Here is an 18,485-nt window from a genome sequence, read left to right on the forward strand (position 1 = left end):
GAAAGAACATTAATGGCTCCTGCTCTGTGCCAGGTGCTGCGGGTATAGGCCCAGGGCAGCTGCTGGGGCCCCGAGGAACAAAGGAGCTGATGGCAGGCCTAGGGAAGGGCCCACAGTGGGCTGCATCTCACTGAGGGCAAGGACTGCCTGAGCAAGGACCCAGAGGTCCGGGTGCAGGTAGAAGGTCATGGGGATGGGGGAGCCCAGAGACCAGCCCGCCATCTGCAATCTTAGTGTCACTCAGGCTTGGGGCTGGGAGAGCAGCCGAGGGCGCGAGGGGAAGCAGCAGCAACTCTGGTGCCTGGGAAGACCCAGCTTCTCAGGACGCAGTGGGGAAGGCAGGGCAGGCTCTGCACACCCACTGTTTGCTGGCCGAGTAGAATTTTCTTTCTTTAAACTTTTCTCAGATTCCCCTGAATCTGGAATCACAGGACATCTTAAAAGGAAACCCAAGTTCATGTTTGCTCCCAAGCATCTAACAGAGATGACACTAACGTGATCTTGATGCAAATGCCACTGAAGCTATTTCATCAGGGTCAGAGGCAAAATTCAATGTACTGAAATTCCCATTACAGCGCAGGCACCTAGCCAGATCCGAGCCCGGCGGGTCAATGCCGATGTGGGCCAAGGGCCCCCACCACCTGGGAGTTTTCAGAAATGGAAAATGATCACAAGGTTCTTCACAGGGATGCTGGCCAGCATTCACCATTGAGCGTGGAGGAGATGCGCTCGCTTGGATGCCAAGGAGGACAGGCAGCGCCCTCTGAAGGTGAGAACCGCTCCCTGGATGTCGCCTCATCTGGACAACCTACACGGTACTGGTGGGATGGAGGGGGCTGCTCGTATTTTTTTTTTTTTGTACAACTCATCTTTGCATCCAGTCTGCTCAAGACCTATTAATGCTTTCATTCCTAAGGCATTCATTCTTTAATCTGTTCTTTAAGCTGTTTTCTTGGAGATTTGTACAAGTTCTGCAAACTGACTCAAATTTCATCTTAAAAGGAGTCTGTCAACTGGACTGAGACACAATAAAACAGCCAGACATGGAACATGCTGAACGCCACGCCGCTGCCGGGGAACTCTCTTCTGAGGCTTGGGTGACGCTCCTGCCCTCCTCACAGGCACACAACTGAACCTCCTGTGCGTGCATCACCTGACAGGTCACAGCTCAGCCCAGGTTTGCTCTTAAATTCCACCACCTGTGAAACAGCCAGTGAGCAGCCTAGCCCAGTACTCCCCACTCCTAAAAGACAGGACCCTACGGGGCGTGAAACTGCTGCCCAAATCTTCTGAATGTCACTTACAAACTCCTTTTTCTGCTAAAACCTTCCATTCTGTGAGAGCACAGAGAGGATGATGCGGCCTCAGCTGGGAAGCTGCTTCTTACTCCTCCACGCCCCTGCTGGGTCACCCTAGAGCTGCCAAGGCCGGTAACTGAGGAGGAGGAGGGCAGGCAGGCAGGGCTCCTTCCAGCCACGCCGGCTTCTCCAGCAGTTTAGTGGATGCTGGAAGCTGCTGGCGCTGATCCGCCCCTGGCAGTGCTGGTGAGAGGCAAGTCACTCCTCGCAGATCTGTGTCTCCAGCTCGATGCGTGTCTCCATGTGGACACGGAAGAGTGCGGGTCCGCTGAGAAGCAGGGAGGTGAGGGGCCCTGCAGAACAGTAGCCTTCTGCTGAGAAGGAGCCTGGACTCGCTGGCACGGTACAGCCAGAGGGGGCTTCGGTGGGTGCCGAGGCTGGGGGGTCGGGCGCACCACCCAGCAGAATGCCGTCACTGTTCTCACCACCGCACTTCCTGCATTTGCACTCAGTGTGGGGAAGGGACGTTCACACTGCCTTGGTTTACCAGACTGCCACATGAAACTGCACACTCTGCTAAAGTAAGCTAAGAGCAGAGCAGAGAAAATCAACAGCAGCACGTTGCCTGCATCCCATACGGCACCTCCAGCCACGGCCATTGCTCACCTCTGAAGACAGTCCTGTGTTTACGTTGGATTCAAAAACACAAATTCAATGTTCACAGGGCAAGGAGACCTACCCAGGGCTCCTGAGGGCTTCTCTTTCCCGATGAGGATCCTGGGAGCCGGGCGGGTGGGGATGGGGCCCAAGCCGTCCCAGGCCTGGCCCCACACACCAGCTGCGGAGATGAGAAACACAATCCCATTCACGCATTCGTGCGCCGGCGGCTGTGTTAGACGTGACTTGTGCTATTTCTGTATCAAAAACCATTCAAAATGCCACGAGTTCCCAACAGAAGCTGCTGGTGCTTTTGACCCAAAGCACCCTGAAGAAAACAATAAAACCTTCTCTACTTAAAGAATGCAGCATCAAAACAAAAAAGTCTGTATTCTCATGAATATTCTATGGTAGAACAGAAAATGGCTTTTATAGGTTGTGCCTTGAGAAACATACTAAGACAATCAGACTCCTGACGTCAGTGAAAGCACAAAGGCCGCATTCAGAGTACAATGGGAGATGGTCAGTGTGCTGTGAATGAACTCTCAATCACAAACAGAAAAATCTGTTAGTCTCTCTTTTAAAATAAATGTTCATAAAGAAGCACACTAGTTTTCCATGACATGCTTAGGTCCTCTTCTCAGGACACGATTTCATGCCATCATACAGATATGGAAGAAAAAGAGGCACTATTCTTTAGGAAACACAGTCAACGTTTAGGGTCTCTTCAAGTAAAGAATGACTCATTCAAATCAAGGGAAAAATAATAGATATTTCAACTATGTAACCATGATTTCCTCTTACACTGACATTTTGCCTGTGTGTGGGGGTGGGGGGAAGAGAGAGGACGGGACAGAAGAGGAGGAAGACAGCACATTAGAAATGCATGACTTAGCTACAGTGTCCTTCGCCCTTTGTTTATTGTGCAGTGTGCCATCCATGCTGAAGAACAAGTATGTTTAGTAAAAGAACAGTAACGAAACCAACACCGGTGCATCCTCCACTCCGACAAGGCCCAAACGTCACCCTCTGCGTCCCTTCAAACCACACGCACCCCCCACCGTGAGCAACATCCTGACTTTGTTGAGTGTCCTCTTGCTTTGCTACGATAATGACATCTTTCTGAAGACTGAAGGCAGCAGCACCAGTGCAGTGGAAGGAGGGGTTGACGATGGTTCCAGGGACAGGACAGTCTCAAGTCCGAGTCTGCCGTCAGCTTCTGGGACGGAGGCAAGAGCTCCTTCTGGGGTGAAGCCATGGGTGACCCCCAGGAAACCAAGTGCACCCCGTCTAACGTCTGGGAGGGCAGACATGTGGACCAGAACCAGGTGCCAGAAGGTGTGGTCTGGGGGGTGAGCTGCCCTCCACAGTGGCCACCTCCAGGCCTCAGGTGTGAGCTGGGCAGAAGACCCCCCGGGAGCAATGAGTGACCTTGGGGAATCGAGGCAGTGGGGCGAGGAGGAGACAGTAGGGCCACGTGGTCAAGAGAGGTCCGGCACAGACTAGGGGCTGGGTGTTGCGTCCTCAGATTTAGGCAGCGAGGCAGGCAGTCTGGTGAGGCTGGTCCAGACACCGCCTGTGTGCACTGCTGCTGGTCTGGATGGGCCCAGACCCATCCACGGGATTCCCTCTGTCTCTGCCCTACCTTAAGTCTCCCATTTCCTTTGTCCCAGTCATCTTCTTCCTTGGTTTATTTTCTCATTCTGCAGAACTCAGGCTCCAGCTGTGTCTTAAAAAAGGGAGGCATAAGAGTAACTTCTGCACGTCTGAAAACGTATCGATTCTCCCCTTCATGAGTCCTGACTTTGGCTGGGTATAGAATTCCAGCTAGAAGACCATCCTTCGCCTTCGGGATTCTGAATGCACAGCTCTGTTGTCTTCTGTCTCAGTATTGTCAGGAACATGGGTGCCACGCGATGCTGGATCTTGTGTGTGACTCGATGTCTCTCTCCGGGTATCAGGAGGGCTTCTCCAGGTCCCCAGCGTTCCGAAATTTTGGAGCCGTGTGGTTTGCTGAGACCTTTCGCACCCACTTCTGGGTGCCTGGCTGGTCCTCTGGAGACGGCAGCTCCTGTCCTCCCGTCGGGGGGCCTCCCTGAAGGACTTCACTGAGGGTTCCCTTTTCCCATGCGCTCCTTCTGGAACTTCTACCCCCTGAGTTGGGGATCTCCTGGAACAACACGCGGTCTTGTCCATGCTCCCTGTTTTCCTTGTCTTTGTCTTACGCGCTTCTTCATGTTATCTCCTTAAATGTATATTCTAACCTTTTAATTGAGGTTTCATGATCTCTGCTATTGTGTTTCTGACAAATGAAACAGCCATTTTCAGAGGACAATGGACTCTGGATATTCTTTTTTTTAAATGTCATCCTGTTCGTATTTCCTGGATAAAATATCTTATCTAGTCTCCGAAGATAGTAATGATACCTTACTAAAAGTTTTCGTGTGTGTGTGTGTGTGTGTGTGTGTGTGTGTGTGTGTGTGTGATCCAGGCTAGAGTGCAGCGGTGTAATCTTGGCTCAATACAACCTCCACCCCCCGGGTTCAAATGATTCTCATGCCTCATCTCCTGAGTAGCTGGGATTACAGGTGTGCGCCACCGTGCCCAGCTAATTTCTCTCCCTCCCTCTCTTCCCTCCCTGTTGGCCTGGCTGGTCTCAAACTCCCGACCTCAGGTGATCCTCCGGCTGTGGCCTCCCAAAGTGCTGGGAAGGTCTGAGCCACCAAGCCTGGTGACAAGTTTTCTTTTCCCTGCGGAGTCTCTGTTTGCTCTCCACTGTCCCTGCAGAAGCCTCCCCTCAGGTGCCTCTGGTCGCCCCTGGTTATGTGTTGCTGAGTGTGAGTGGAGGCACAAAAACCACCTGTCAGCTGTGGGCACAGTGTGGTTCTCAATGCCAGGCTTCACGGAGGGTGACTGAAGGTGGCATCATCAGGAACCCCCTGGCTTAGTGCCTAGAGAATCTTCCCCTAGGGCTGGCCTCCTGTCCACCAGAGGCGCCTTTCCATCCTGGGACTGGAGGGTGAGGGCTGGGCTTTCAGTGTACCGAGGGAGGGACCCGCTAATCAGTGTCTGCTGTGGACATAGTGACTAGCCCCCCGTTCTTGCTACAGTACCCACATCCTCAGCTTGCTCATGTCCCCACGCAGGGACCGTCAGGGTCACAGTCGCTGGAGAGCACCCCTTTGTGGCAGTGCAGCTTCCATCTGGTGAGTTCTCAGCGCTCCTCGTGGTTGGCTGAGATCTGTTTTTTGGGTCTGCTGAATCACCGTGACTCTGTCACCTGCTGTCAGTTGCCAGACTCTCATTCATATCGCCTCTCTTCTGTTCTCCCCATCTTTGTGAGCTTATGACCTTTCTCTGGAATATATATTTTTATCTTTCATGAGAAATTCCGAAAATACACAAAAGCATGAAGAATAGCGTAATCAAGTCGATCTCAGGTCCTCTGCTCACCCACCACTTCCCCACCTTCTAGATTACAGGGAAGCAGGCTCCAGTCACCACAGCATCTTATCCAGGAAGACTTCCGAATCAAATGCCATCAACACATCCAAATAAACGGACAATTCTATAATATTATGAAGTAGCCAGAAAGTGTTCCCATAGTTTCATAAACATTTTTTAATATTTTGTTCAAATCAAGATCCAAATACACTGTAATTAGCTAACGTATCTTTTAAGAGCCCTTCCCCCAACCTCCTGCTTCCTGCCGCCCCCCCTCCCCCCCGATAATTTATTAGCCGAAGACATTGGGCCATCTGCACTTTGCTGATTACACCCTGGTGTGCATGAGCAAGGCTCTGTCCCCCGCTCTTCTGAAAGCTGGGCGCTCACTGGGAGGCCTGGTCAGAGGCAGCTCAGATTTCCCAGCAAGACCTAAGGCGAGTCCCTGGTCTCTGGGTGGCTTTTTTGTGTTGCGAAGGCTCGAAATGATCACTGCCTGGATCCTCTCATCAGGGTTAAAAACAGAGCTCTTCGAATCCCATCAGCCCCTCTCCATGTGTTAGCAGGACCATTTCTATAACGGGAAGGAATCCAAAATCAACTACCTTGTTACTCTCATAAACGGTGCTTATGAGAAAGGCAGGGTCATGCTTGATTCTCTTCCTCAATTTGCCCATGTCCGAAAATCGTGAGTGGGTCTCGCGGCATCCTCCAAACGTGAGCAGTGAGGAAGCTGTGTTTTTCCAGTCACTGTTTACGAATGCTTACGGTCCTGTCCGTGATGAGCAGGAGCCCCGTGGTTGGCCCGGGCGGTCCTCCAGACTCTGCGAGTGCTCTCCGAGAGGAGTGCCCGGCTCCGCTATGAGATGCTTTGGGCTCTTTCTGTACATTTCTTCTTCTTCTTCTTTTTTTTTTTGAGACAGAGTCTTGCTCTGTCCCCCAGGCTGGAGTGCAGTGGCGCGGTCTCGGCTCACTGCAAGCTCCGCCTCGAGGGTTCACGCCATTCTCCTGCCTCAGCCTCCTGAGTAGCTGGGACTACAGGCGCCTGCCACCACGCCCGGCTAATTTTTTTTGTATTTTTTTTTTTTAGTAAAGACGGGGTTTCACCGTGTTGGCCAGAATGGTCTCGATCTCCTGACTTTGTGATCTGCCCGCCTCGGCCTCCCAAAGTGTTGGGATTACAGGCATGAGCCATCGTGCCCGGTCCTCTTCCTGTACATTTCTTGACCCCTGTGTAGGTCCCTTTTGTGGGAAACAGTCTTAGAGACCACAGTCTGGAGATTGGGGTAAGCGCTGTTATTGGATTGGGACTTACAAACTATCGATCTTTACTGGCGTTTTTGTGAATTTTCTGAGGGATGGACACGTGTGTTTGACCTGCCATCCCTCCTTGGAGCTATGGAGAGCACCTCACGCTGAAACTGATATTCAAAGGCCCGAACCATCATAATCGACGCCCATTCCAAACACTGACTTACATGCGATGTCATTTTCCCCCAGAGTGTTCTTAACTGAATTACAACTGTTCTATTTACCATGGTGGGGAGGGGCACGCATGCAAAGTAGAGACGAGGTAGCGAAGGTAGAAGTTTTCTTTCAGGTAAAGATTTAAAATATTCTGCAGATAACATAGATAACTTAAGTGGCCCTACTTTGGGGCTTCATATGTGGGTGAGTTTTTATATGCCACTTCTGTTTATCTCATTTAGGTGTATATATGCAATGCCAAAGACAAAAGCTTATGTTAACAATTCACTATAAATTAAATTATGCTTGAAAAATAAAAATAAAAAATATTATGGTGCAAGAAGAGGGTGTTTTGTATTTTGCTTTCCATTGAAATCAAAATGTAAAGAAATAAATACAGACAGAAGACACAGCGGCATTCCTGGATGTGCACAGAGGAGCCTTTCTCAGTGCAGAGCTGGGCGGGAGAGAGATGCGTCACGGGCAGATTGCGTTCTACCCCGTGCTCGGAGCTGCATTCCCGGTGCAGAGTTCTAGAATGAAGGCAGCTGCAGCACATGGCCAGGCCTGCACGGCGCCACGCTTTAGTCTTCTAGAAAAGAAGGGAGGTGAAGCTCCTCAGGCTCTCTGAGAACTGCAGCAGAGGACACTGCTCGCTCGAGCAGGAGGCGGGAGAGGGCCCACGCGGGAAACTTCCCCTGCTTCCTTGTCCTCTTCACTACCAGGGAATCACAGGGCCTGGGGTGAACTCTGGCCCACGGCCTTCAGTGCTGACGTATTAATTCATTTAAGGGACACCCCGCTTGACAGGTGTGGGCAGCTGATGTACAGACGGTTTAAGTGACTTGCCCAGGGCCACACATCAATGAACAGCAAACCAGAACCCTGGCATCCTAACTTGAGGCTGAGCAGTGAGAGGAGGCTGGTCTTGCAGGAAACATCAGGGGCTGAAGGAGTGTTGTGGGGAGCTCACAGGTCACCCAGGGGGGTTCCTCAGGCTGGGTGTGGTCAGCAACACAGGGATTCGGGAGCAATGAGAGGACCTGGGTCCTATCCTGCTGTAGAGACCCAGGCACCCCCGAGGCCTGAGAACTGCTGCTCTGGAGCTGATGGTCTTCCAAAGCCAGCACCAGGGCGCCTGCCCGACCCCTCGGCCGTTTCTGTGTGGCTTGGGCTTTGGTTTCATTCCTGACCAAAGGCCAGGCCTCCCCGTAATTACTACTCACTGAGAGCCTACAGCCCAAAGCTCTCCGTGAATAAAGTCACTTCTTCCTAAAAAGCTCCTGGGGCTGTGGCAGCAACCGAGGATCTGCTCCCGCAAAGCTGCTCAAGGCTGAGACACAGCCCCAGGGGCATGGCCAGGCCCCACCTCCCTTCCCAACAGCACCAGGAAAACAGGTGACGAGAGGGGAAGCCCGGCCAAGCCCAGCCTGCTGAGCACAGAGAAGGAAACGACACGTTCCTGAAACAGTATTTTCGCTGCTAAAAATAAAAAGCTACAATTAATACCAGGTGTGCATTTTACTCCACTGTCTCTTTTTTGTTTTTACGTAAATCAGCTTTCACTTCTACCAAACTCAAAGCACCTTCCCAATCTACGTTTTCAAACTGCTTTCTTACTGGCAGAAAAAGTCTAAGTAGAGGCATGCATAATAAGGAATGAACTCAGCCCAAATCTATGCCATGGAGAAGGGTGGTCCCTGCAGTTGGCAGGATCTTCCCCCAGCCTCCACCCCCCTGCAGGCATCTCCAGCATCCCAGGGCTTCTCCAGGTCTGCTGGACCCAAGAACATTCCGATGGAGAAGGCTGCTGGAGGGCTGGCTGTCCCCATGCCCTCACCTCATCCACCAACCTTGGAACCAGCCTGAGGGGACACTGGCGTAAGACGAGGACTACTACATCGGGAAGCTCTGCAGTCTCCAACACCAGACAGTAGGATGGTATTTGCAAGGAAAGCCTCATCTGAGTCATCTCCACCCAGAATCTCCTTTTAGGTTGCCTCACAGGACACTCAGATAGAAAGACCTGGTCGCTCCAAATTTCCAGGGTGGACTTCAGACATGAGGAGAAGATACAGGTAACACCTGGAGACAGGCAGAGCGGGGCAGTGGACGGGGCGTAGACTTGGGTGAGGTGTGAGTTCAGACCCAGCAGGGTGACTCTGGGGAAGGTACCCTGGTCTCCATCTGTCAGGGCGACGGCAGGATGCCTGCTTGTTGCAGGGCAACAGGAGCTCTGGGAGAAGGGCTGGCATGGGTGTGGCTTGGCCTTCATCACGGGAGCAGGACGCACTGTCAGCGTGGGAGTGGCGGTGACAGGGCCATGCAACGTGGAGAATCACCGTCCAGGAGAGACAGGGCAAGGCTTCCTCGGTGGAGCTGTACCCCCTGGCCTCATGAGCTCCACACACTTCTGGGACAAAACAGCAGGCCCAGAGAAAGATTTCCATCACCCAGGATGACAAACCCAGTGATCAGGATGCCCACGAGTGTGTCCAGGAGGGCGCAGGGCTGCAGGTTTTGGCATGTCCTATTAGTTGAGCACCAGGAAAGCAAAGAGAATTGACAAGAAAGGAAGGGCCCGTCCACGCCGCCCGAGCTGGAGCCGACTGATCGCCGTACCCGGATGTAGGTTATGGGGCGCAGCACAGCCCAGGCAGCAAGCCCAGACTCCTGGATGCTGGCAGCACTGAGTGGAGCCTCAGCCTACAGGCACACAGCCCTGCAGGGCTCCTGTGCCACAGGGTGGCAGGCAGAAGCTACCACAAGAAGGCCAAGGGCCTGACCTGTCCACTGTTCCAGCGAGAGCGGGAACACCAAGGGGAAGAGCTCAGCAAGTCCAGTGTGGACGCCCAGCCCTGGAGACTCCAAACCCCCAAGCAAGTGGGCGCCCTCCCGGCACAGACAAGGTGGACACAGGTGCACCTGGGAAGAATCCTCCCTGTCCCCTTTTAATAACAGAATTATTCTAGCAAAATCAATGTCAGCTTCACACACGAGTCAAGGATAGAAACACGTTTGACCGTGCTCAGATTTAGAAAATTCCATTTTTCACTCTAACTAGAAGCCAAGAAGGCTCATTGGAAAACACAAAAATTACACTTTCAGGATATAAGAAGGAAACCAAAGGACCTGCCTTTCCCTCCCTCCACGATCACTAACCAGCACGAGTCCTGTGGTCTCTAAGTGAACCGCTGTAACTGAAGCAGACTTGGGTTCTACAAACACGCATGAGCTGAACGTCCGCGGACTGACTGTCTTCTGTAAACGGAGGGTGTGGTGACTGCCAAGGCGACCACAGACAGTTGCCCATCCCTGCCCCATAGTCCAGTAGAGAAAGACTTCACTGCAGCCCCCATCCCTCACCCCCAGCCCTGGCCGGGGCTTCCGCATTCTGCAAAACCTGTACGCAAAGCAGTAGAGATGAGGGACTGCGAGGTACTAACACAGACATGACACTAAAATGGAATGATCAGCTTCAAGGGATTCGAATAGGACTCAGAAACACTCCAGCTTCATAAAGCACCAAGGAAATGAGAGCTGATTTGTTCTCCAGTGCAGAGAGAGAAAGAAACACTGGCTTTCATTTCCTCAGTGCCCTTCCCACAGCTCCGGGTTAGGAGTTCGGGTCCAATGCACCCATCGAGCTCTCTCTCTTCCAAGGGAAATAAAAAGCTCTTCGTAGTGTAGGAGAATGAAGGGAACACAATTCAAAAAACGAAGCAGATTTAGGTAAACTGCATATTCCTGTGTCAAGCAGGAGTCCTCATTTCTAAGCATCTATCCCGGTGGCTTCTGTGAACCTGCGAGCTCCTCTCTGCGCAGGGCATCCTGTTGGCAGCCTGTGTCCCGGCGTCCCCATGCTGTGCAGGTGTAGTGACTGCAGAGAGACAGCTGACCACAATGCTGACCGCGATGCAGCGGCCCCTGTGCCCGGGCCATGGCCCCCACAGGTCAGGCAGCAGTGATTCGGCCTGGGCTTTATTAGAAAAGGCAGCCTGAACACACCGGGCTCCATGGGGTAGGTGTCTGTACTGCAGAGTGTTCTGGAACACAGACACGATTTCCCAGGCAGAATGTCAGGAACAGCAGGTACCTGGCAGGCAGGCTGCGATGGGCTCCAGGGAAATGAGCAGAGGTCTCTGATTCGGATCATGTCCAATGAAACCGGCCCTTACAGTCTGCCATCTGCACTGCCAACTCCCACGCGGACCCAAGAACCCCTGCTTTCAGGAAAGAGAGGGCCCATGGAGGGCTGCCCCACTGATGTGTGCTCAGGAAGGGCTTAGGGATGGACCAGGCGTCCCGGGCCTGGCATGGAGAGTCTGCCGTTTCTCACCCTTCAACAGCCAGACCGTGGGAATGGGTTAGCTTTCAACCCTGCATCCAACCCTCCAGGACAGAGGGCACCCCAAGTCTGTACTCTAGAGCTCCTATCAGGGCAAGTGCTGAGACCGAACACGGGCCTCTGAAGCCACCTTCCGTTTTCAGACACCAAAGCCTCTTAGGGTCACCACTGCCCCCAATAGAGCTAACCCCTGCTAGTTGAGTCAAAGAGCTAACTCAATGTCACAGGGACGGTGCCCGTGCTCCTCCCTACCTCACCTGTCATCAAAGCTGACTGCAAGGGCCTTCCCCGACCTTCCCCTGTTCCCCAGCCGCCTCTGCCCCTCAGCACTGAATTCCTACAAGCACTCATCCTTCCTGCCTGGTCTCCCTACCCCACATGGGTGGCAGGTGGCAAGTCCTGCATTTAGGCCAGAGACTCAGGTTCCAGAGTGGGTGCTCTGAGCTGCAAACCTCTACGTACTGTCAGAACTCTGGAAAGGCAATATTTGAAGATAGATGGCTGAGAATTTTCCAGAACTGGTGGGAGACATGCATTTACAGACACAGAAAGCACAACCATGCATGAAAAAGCAAAATGGAATCAAGACAACTTCAAAGTGAAATGGCAGACTGACGAGACAGAGTTCAGAAGCCCCTGCAATATGGGCAACATTATCCAACAAAGGAAATGCAGTCACAGAAGCCAGGGCCAGTGAGCCTCTGAGAACTAAGAGAAAGCCACTGTCAAGCTAGTATCGAGTTCACAGGGAAGCTATTCTGCAAGAAAGCACAGGATATAAACATATACCAGACTGAAAACTAAGAAAGTTTAAAAAACTCACCAGGAAGCCTTCAGGGGAGGATCAACAACATGGAGGTGGGCAGAAAAAAGGGGAGGAAGAAAAGGTGAGCAAGGAACTGGGGACTACGGAAAGAAATCTAAACAGACTTCATCTGAACAACACAGGAAGAAGAAGAAAGAAGAAAGAAGAGGAGGGGGAGGAAGAGGGGAGGACTAGGAGGGAGGGAGAAGAAAGAAGGAAGAAGGAAGAAGATCACCTAACTTGTGGGGTTGAAGCAAAGGACAATTTAAATAGTGGAGAACAGCAAGAGGTGAGTGGGGAAGGGGCGCTCAGTGTTAAAGTGTCTGTAACCCACGCGTTGCAGACGTCAGGGACATAAAATGGGAACTTTAGACATTTTAAGCTCATACAGTAACGTTTCACCTTAACTGCCAGGAATAAAGCGCATCACCTCCAAAGCAGCGGTCAGATTGGGGTGGGATCCATCCGAAAGAATTTTAAGGAGAAGAAAGAATGAATTTGTTGGATAACTAATATGGCTGTTGGTCACACCGAGTGGCTCATGCCTGCAATCCCACACTTTGGGAGGCTGAAGGAAGTGGACCATTTGAGCCCAGGAGTTTGAGACCAGCCTGTGAGGCATATATAATTATTATATATTGTATATATAATTATATATATTATATATTATTATATTAAATATTATATAAAAATTTTATATACAATTTTTATATAAAATTTATATATTATATATGTTATTATATATAATTTATATATGTTATATATTATATAAATATAATTTATAATATATTATATATTATATAGAATTATATATAATATATAATACATAATGTATTATATAACATATAATATATAATACATAATGTATTATATAATATATAATATATAAGATACATATATTATATAATTAATATATAATTATAATTATATAGCATAATTATATAATATATAAATATATGATTATTATATATTTTTTATATATAAATAAAGTCACAAAAGTCCCAAGTAAACTATAAGCAAGCTTAATCTAATAGTCTATACAAAAGACAGCAGACCAATACACGTGGTGTTTTAACAAAAGAAAAGCAAGAAAACATAAGAAAAGCAACCTATGTACAAACCACCTATAAATCCAACTTACTGTTAATTATGATCATCTTCAGAATGAAAATAAGTATATGATAAAATCCAACTATTCATTATAAAAGCTGTTAACAAACTAGAAATAAAAGAGCACTTCTTTAACCAGAAAAGAGTATCCATTAAAAGGCCCCAGCAAACACTGCATTTAATGGTGAATCTTGAAAAAGCTGATGTAATGATACAGGCACAAAGGAAGGGAACGCAACTCCTGATCCAGACTCTGAGACTGCTGATACAGAGCTCCTCCCACCCCCACCACCTGCAAAGAGAATGACAGGGAAGTTAACAGAGCTAATGAGGAAATGTAATACCGTGTTAGGTAAGATCAACACAAAAATCCAATTCCACTTCAATATACTGCAACAAGCAGAAAACCTAATATTAAAAAAGAAAAAAAAGGCAAGGCACCTAGAAGTAAATCTGACAAAAAACGAGAAAGACCTTTATGGATAAAAGTTATAAAATATATTGAAAGACTTTTTTTCTTTGTTTGAGACAGGTTCTCACTCTGGCACCCAGGCTGGAGTGCAGTGGCTCGATCATGGCTCATCGCAGTCTCCACCTCCTGCGCCATCCTCCCACTTTAGCCCCTCAAGTAGCTGGGACTACAGAGGTGCACCACCACGCATGGCTAGTTTGCGTTTGTTTGTTTGTTTATTTATTTATTTATTTAGAGACGGAGTCTCGCTCTGTCGCCCAGGCTGGAGTGCAGTGGCACAATCTCGGCTCACTGCAAGCTCTGCCTCCTGGGTCCATGCCATTCTCCTGCCTCAGCTTCCTGAGTAGCTGGGACTACAGGTACCCGCCACCACGCCCGGCTAATTTTTTGTATTTTTAGTAGAGACGGGGTTCCACCGTGGTCTCGATCTCCTGACCTCGTGATCTGCCCGCCTTGGCCTCCCAAAGTGCTGGGATTACAGGTGTGAGCCACCGCGCCCGGCCCCTATTATTTTTTAAAGATGGGGTTTTGCCACATTGCTCAGACTGGTCTTGAACTCCTGAGCTCGAGCAACTCGCTCGCCCCAGCCTCCCAAAGTGCTAGGATCAGAGGTGTGAGCCGCTGTGCCTGGCCCTGAAAGACATTTTTAAATGGTCTAAATAAATGGCAAGATAGTCGTATTCAAAGACAGGAAGATTACTATTCTGAAGATACTGATTCTCTCCAAACTGAGCTACAGGTCCAATGCAAGGTAGTTCATGATCTTCAAAGCTGGTCATAAAACTACATGGAAGAAGGACTGAGAAGCAGCTGAGGTGGTCCCAAAGAGGGTAGAGGCAGGTCCTCTGCAGATTACTGTGGAAAAACAGGGTGTTCTGCAAATGCAGCTGGGACAAACGCTTATCCTACTATTCTACGGGGAAAAAAAAGATGGGATTCGTCCCTATTCACACCACAGGCCACAACGGATTCCACGTGGATTAAGACTCAAATGTGATAAGCAGAATCTTGAAACTTTTAGCAGACACTATTGGAAAACATCCTTGGAACAGAAAACTCAAGATGTGAAAAGTGCATCTTATGACAAAATACGACGTTGTTACCTCTGACTACATTTAGATTAAAATTTTCTGCTCCTTAGACAGCCTTAAAAAGTGGAAGACTGAATCTCAGAGCAGCTGCTTTAACACATCAACTGACAAAGGACCCGTATCCGTAACATGTAAGTAACTCCCATAAAGCCGCCAGAAGGAGAGGATTCTAAAGAACTGCAGAAGGTATGAATGGGCTTTTCACAGAAGACCCTGGTGGCACGGGAAACAAAGGATCGAATGCTGGACCATGTTAGTGAGCCCGGAAAGGCAAATCAGACCCCCGGAGACCCCACTTTACACCCACCAACCCAACTGCGGGTGGAGAGGCAGGGAGCGGGGGCGTGGGAGCAGCAGCATGAATGAGAGGAGCCTTCTAGAACAGTGGGCTTTCTCATAGACAGCCGAATCTCGCTTTCAGGACCCAGCAACAAGCCCTCTCCTTGGTACAGCCACCCTTGAAAAATTCCTGCACGTCTACACAAGGAGAATGGTACAAGGATATTCATTATAGCAGCGTTAACTACAAACGGCCCAAGTATCAACAGAGCAACAGATAAACGGTGGAATATTGAGAGTGTGGGATTGTATCCGGCAGTGAAAGTGAACGAATCCCAGCCATGTGGAATGACGTAAATGAATCTTAGAAACAACGCTGAGTTAAAACAAACAAACAAAAAAGTAAGCTGCAGAAAACCATGTCAGTATGATTTCGATTTTTAAAAGCTTGGAAAAGCAAATCCAAACCGTATGCTGATTGAGGAAGCATACTTACACGGCAAAGCTAGTTTTTTAAAGAAAGTAACTCAGTGATAAACCCTATTCTCAATGTTACATTTTGGGGAGTGGTGAATGGCTTTACTACAAATACGTGCATTTATTACCTGGCCTGTGAGCACAAGGGCTTGGGGCTCCCTTGGAGGAGCCTGGCCCTGCTTAAACCAGTACAGGGAAATGTCCTGCCCCTCTTCCACCAAAAGTGATTCGTTTGTGATACAAGGTCCCCTTTATATTATCATAATAAAGGAGGAAACACCAGTTTAGGGGACAGAGTGACAGCACAAAATCCTACCATCCAATTCCTGGTGACAGAGGACACTCAACAGGTGGGATAAGAACATTTATACAATGACCCACTTGGGATGTGCGCTTGGAACGCGAATGAGACCAGAACCCCCTCCAGTGAAAACCAACCAGCTCCTGGGGCACCTTCCAGAGACAAGCACGAAAAGGCACTATTCCTTCGCCGGCCTGCTCTTAAAGAGGATTTGTGGCATGAACCTGATCACAGAAAACACATTCCACAAACACCGAGGGTCCTTTACACACGCCATCCTAAAAGAAGGTGGACGTTGGCCTGTCCTGCTTTATTGGACAGTATGTGAAAGCTGGATGAAGCAATCTTAAATGTTACAATACCTGCAAATCAGGATCATGACTGCGTGGTAAAATCACCTAGCTTTTACGCATCTAAAATCACTTTCTCACAAAAAGATTCACTTACATTCCATTTTAAACGGACCTATTCAAAATTTAAATAAAAATGTCTGACAGAGAAATATATTATTTCTTTCATTCTGTTTTTTTAAATAGTATAAACAGAATTATTGCCCTCACACTACAAAATCACTAAGCAGTATAAAAGTCAGCTTCTGGAATGCTGGAAAGAATTAGGCTTTGCCCTTCCCGAGAGCCCTGCCCCATGCTTCTCCTGGGGGCTGAAAGTCCTGGTTGCTAATGGTGATGGTCCTCAGGTTGGTCCAGGCCCCTGCACGCAGCTTGACTCGGCTTAGTCATATGAGGATGAAGAAATCCACAGCACTGAGTTTTATCTTGAGATAAAAGAAACATCAAAGGAATCTGCATTTGAAATTTCCATTCCATCAGTTTCTCACCTCACTTGGCTTAACGTGAATGATATGGTTGCCAGCCAACACCAGACTCCAATTCTTGGGACTTTGTCTGAAGCAAGGGCTGTGGTTTCTAAACCCAGTGATTCAAAAGCTGAAGCTGCAGACACAGCTTTAAATCCCAGGCAGTGACTTTTCCACTTTGCTTTCACTGAGCTGTCAGACATTCTTCAGCCATAGAACATTCCCCAGAATCCAGCATCTTAAAATGTCTTCAAGGACTGCTATCACTGATCATGCCATTGCTTTCAAAAATAAGCCCCGAAGAAAACAAAACCAAACAAACCAGAGGCAGCGGCACGCCGCGTCACCGAGGGGCTTCCTCGAGGGCAGTCTCACGCTCTGCAGACGCGGAATCGAGACTTCAGCGTGAAGGTGCAAAGGGTTCCATTCTCCTTAGCCATCTCATCAAAAGCACAGGGTCACTTTTTAGAAAATATCCCTTAAGTATGAAAAATGCTCTTAAAGACTTTGCTTTAACATGACTGATGGGAAGGTTGGGAAAATGATGCTTCGTCTCACTAAAATTTTAATCTGCAAATCCAATGATAAGTATTTTTACATAGAAACAGATAAAAGTGATGTGAACTGGGATGCTTTAGATTTCTAAGAGTATTCTTAGGAGCCAAAATCATCTCTAACCTTAATTGTGAGACTTGGTTGAAAGGGTCTTTCTACCCACGGCCTCCTGGCTGAGCTGGGCGGGCGGGGGGCTTTTCCCTCTCGACATTTAAAGAATTGCTTCCTGTAAAGAACACAGGCGAGGGCACTGACCCTACTCCCTCAACCCCTTTCTAAAAGCAGTCAAAAAAAAAGGAAAAAAGATATAAATCTCTCCAAAAACACAGGTCCGACAAGCAGACAGCAGCCATAGAATTCTGGAAGCCAGTCGGGGGCTGGCTGACCAGATTGCTGAAGCCAGGCTGGTGTGAAGGCCAAACAGCCTGGGGAAGGCTGATCTGCAAAGAGCATGGACCCATCATCCCTTCAGCACCCCATGGAGGGACCAATCCCATTCCCCCAGAATTCCCAGGCTTGGTGCCATCAGGCTGAGGGCAGGAGTGCCAGCATGGGCAGTAAACAGGGGCAGTGAGAGCTGACATGCCAAGGGGCGAGGCTGTGGGAGCCAGGCCTGGACTCCAGGAAGGAGCTGAGAGGGTCCTCTCTGGGCTAAGAGAACAGGACAACAGGCAGTGGCATCCAAGACCACCAGGAAGTGATCAGGTCCCTGCCTGCCACCTGGCCAGTAAGATAAGCAGTCAACATGCCCCGCCCAGCTTGTTAGAGACTCACTCTTAGATGCTGGCCAGCCAGGATGACCAAACATTTGGGAAAGACTCTAATCTGAAAAACAGAAAAGCAGACTGAAACAAAGGCCTCCTCTAGCCTCTGTACCCATGTGGGTTCCAGCCTGTTGACTTGTTCACTTCTTTACTGTCTGCCCCTCCCTGCAATCGCCCCAGGAACACGCAAAGCTGGAGGAGGTGTGGCATCTGGGTTGCTCTCTCTGGTCCCTCCAGTACCAAGAGCTGTCCCCAGATTATGAGACAGCCATGACGCTGGCGGGAGGACAAGAGCTCGCCAGTCCCATAACAGCAAAGTAGGGGCCAGGGAGGGGCGGGCGGGGCCACAGCCACAAGGGCAGATGCTGGGTGGCCAGCGGGAATGCTGAAGAGTCAGCCGTGGCGGATGCTGAAAGAGAGAACGCACTCAGCAACGGCCCTCAGGTTTCCTTAAACCCAACAGCACAACTCAGCGGTGCCGGCGCCCCTCATTCCCTGCTCGCTGAAGACTGCTACTCCAGTGCAACCACTCACTGGAGGATCGAGCTCTCCAGAAGAAACGTCTGGACCCTACCCATTCACAGACAAGCCTGCTACTGC

The 18,485-nt window shown here is 49.6% G+C and overlaps 1 protein-coding gene across 29 annotated transcripts in view; it reads right to left on the bottom strand.

Moving 5' to 3' along the window:
- HDAC4 (histone deacetylase 4) overlaps positions 1-18,485 on the bottom strand; it is a 352,953-nt gene that overhangs the window by 149,543 nt on the left and 184,925 nt on the right. The gene's annotated exons all lie outside the window — the stretch shown is intronic.

This window comes from Macaca mulatta, chromosome 12 (genome assembly GCF_049350105.2).
Source record: "Macaca mulatta isolate MMU2019108-1 chromosome 12, T2T-MMU8v2.0, whole genome shotgun sequence".
NCBI classification, from domain to species: Eukaryota; Metazoa; Chordata; class Mammalia; order Primates; family Cercopithecidae; genus Macaca; species Macaca mulatta.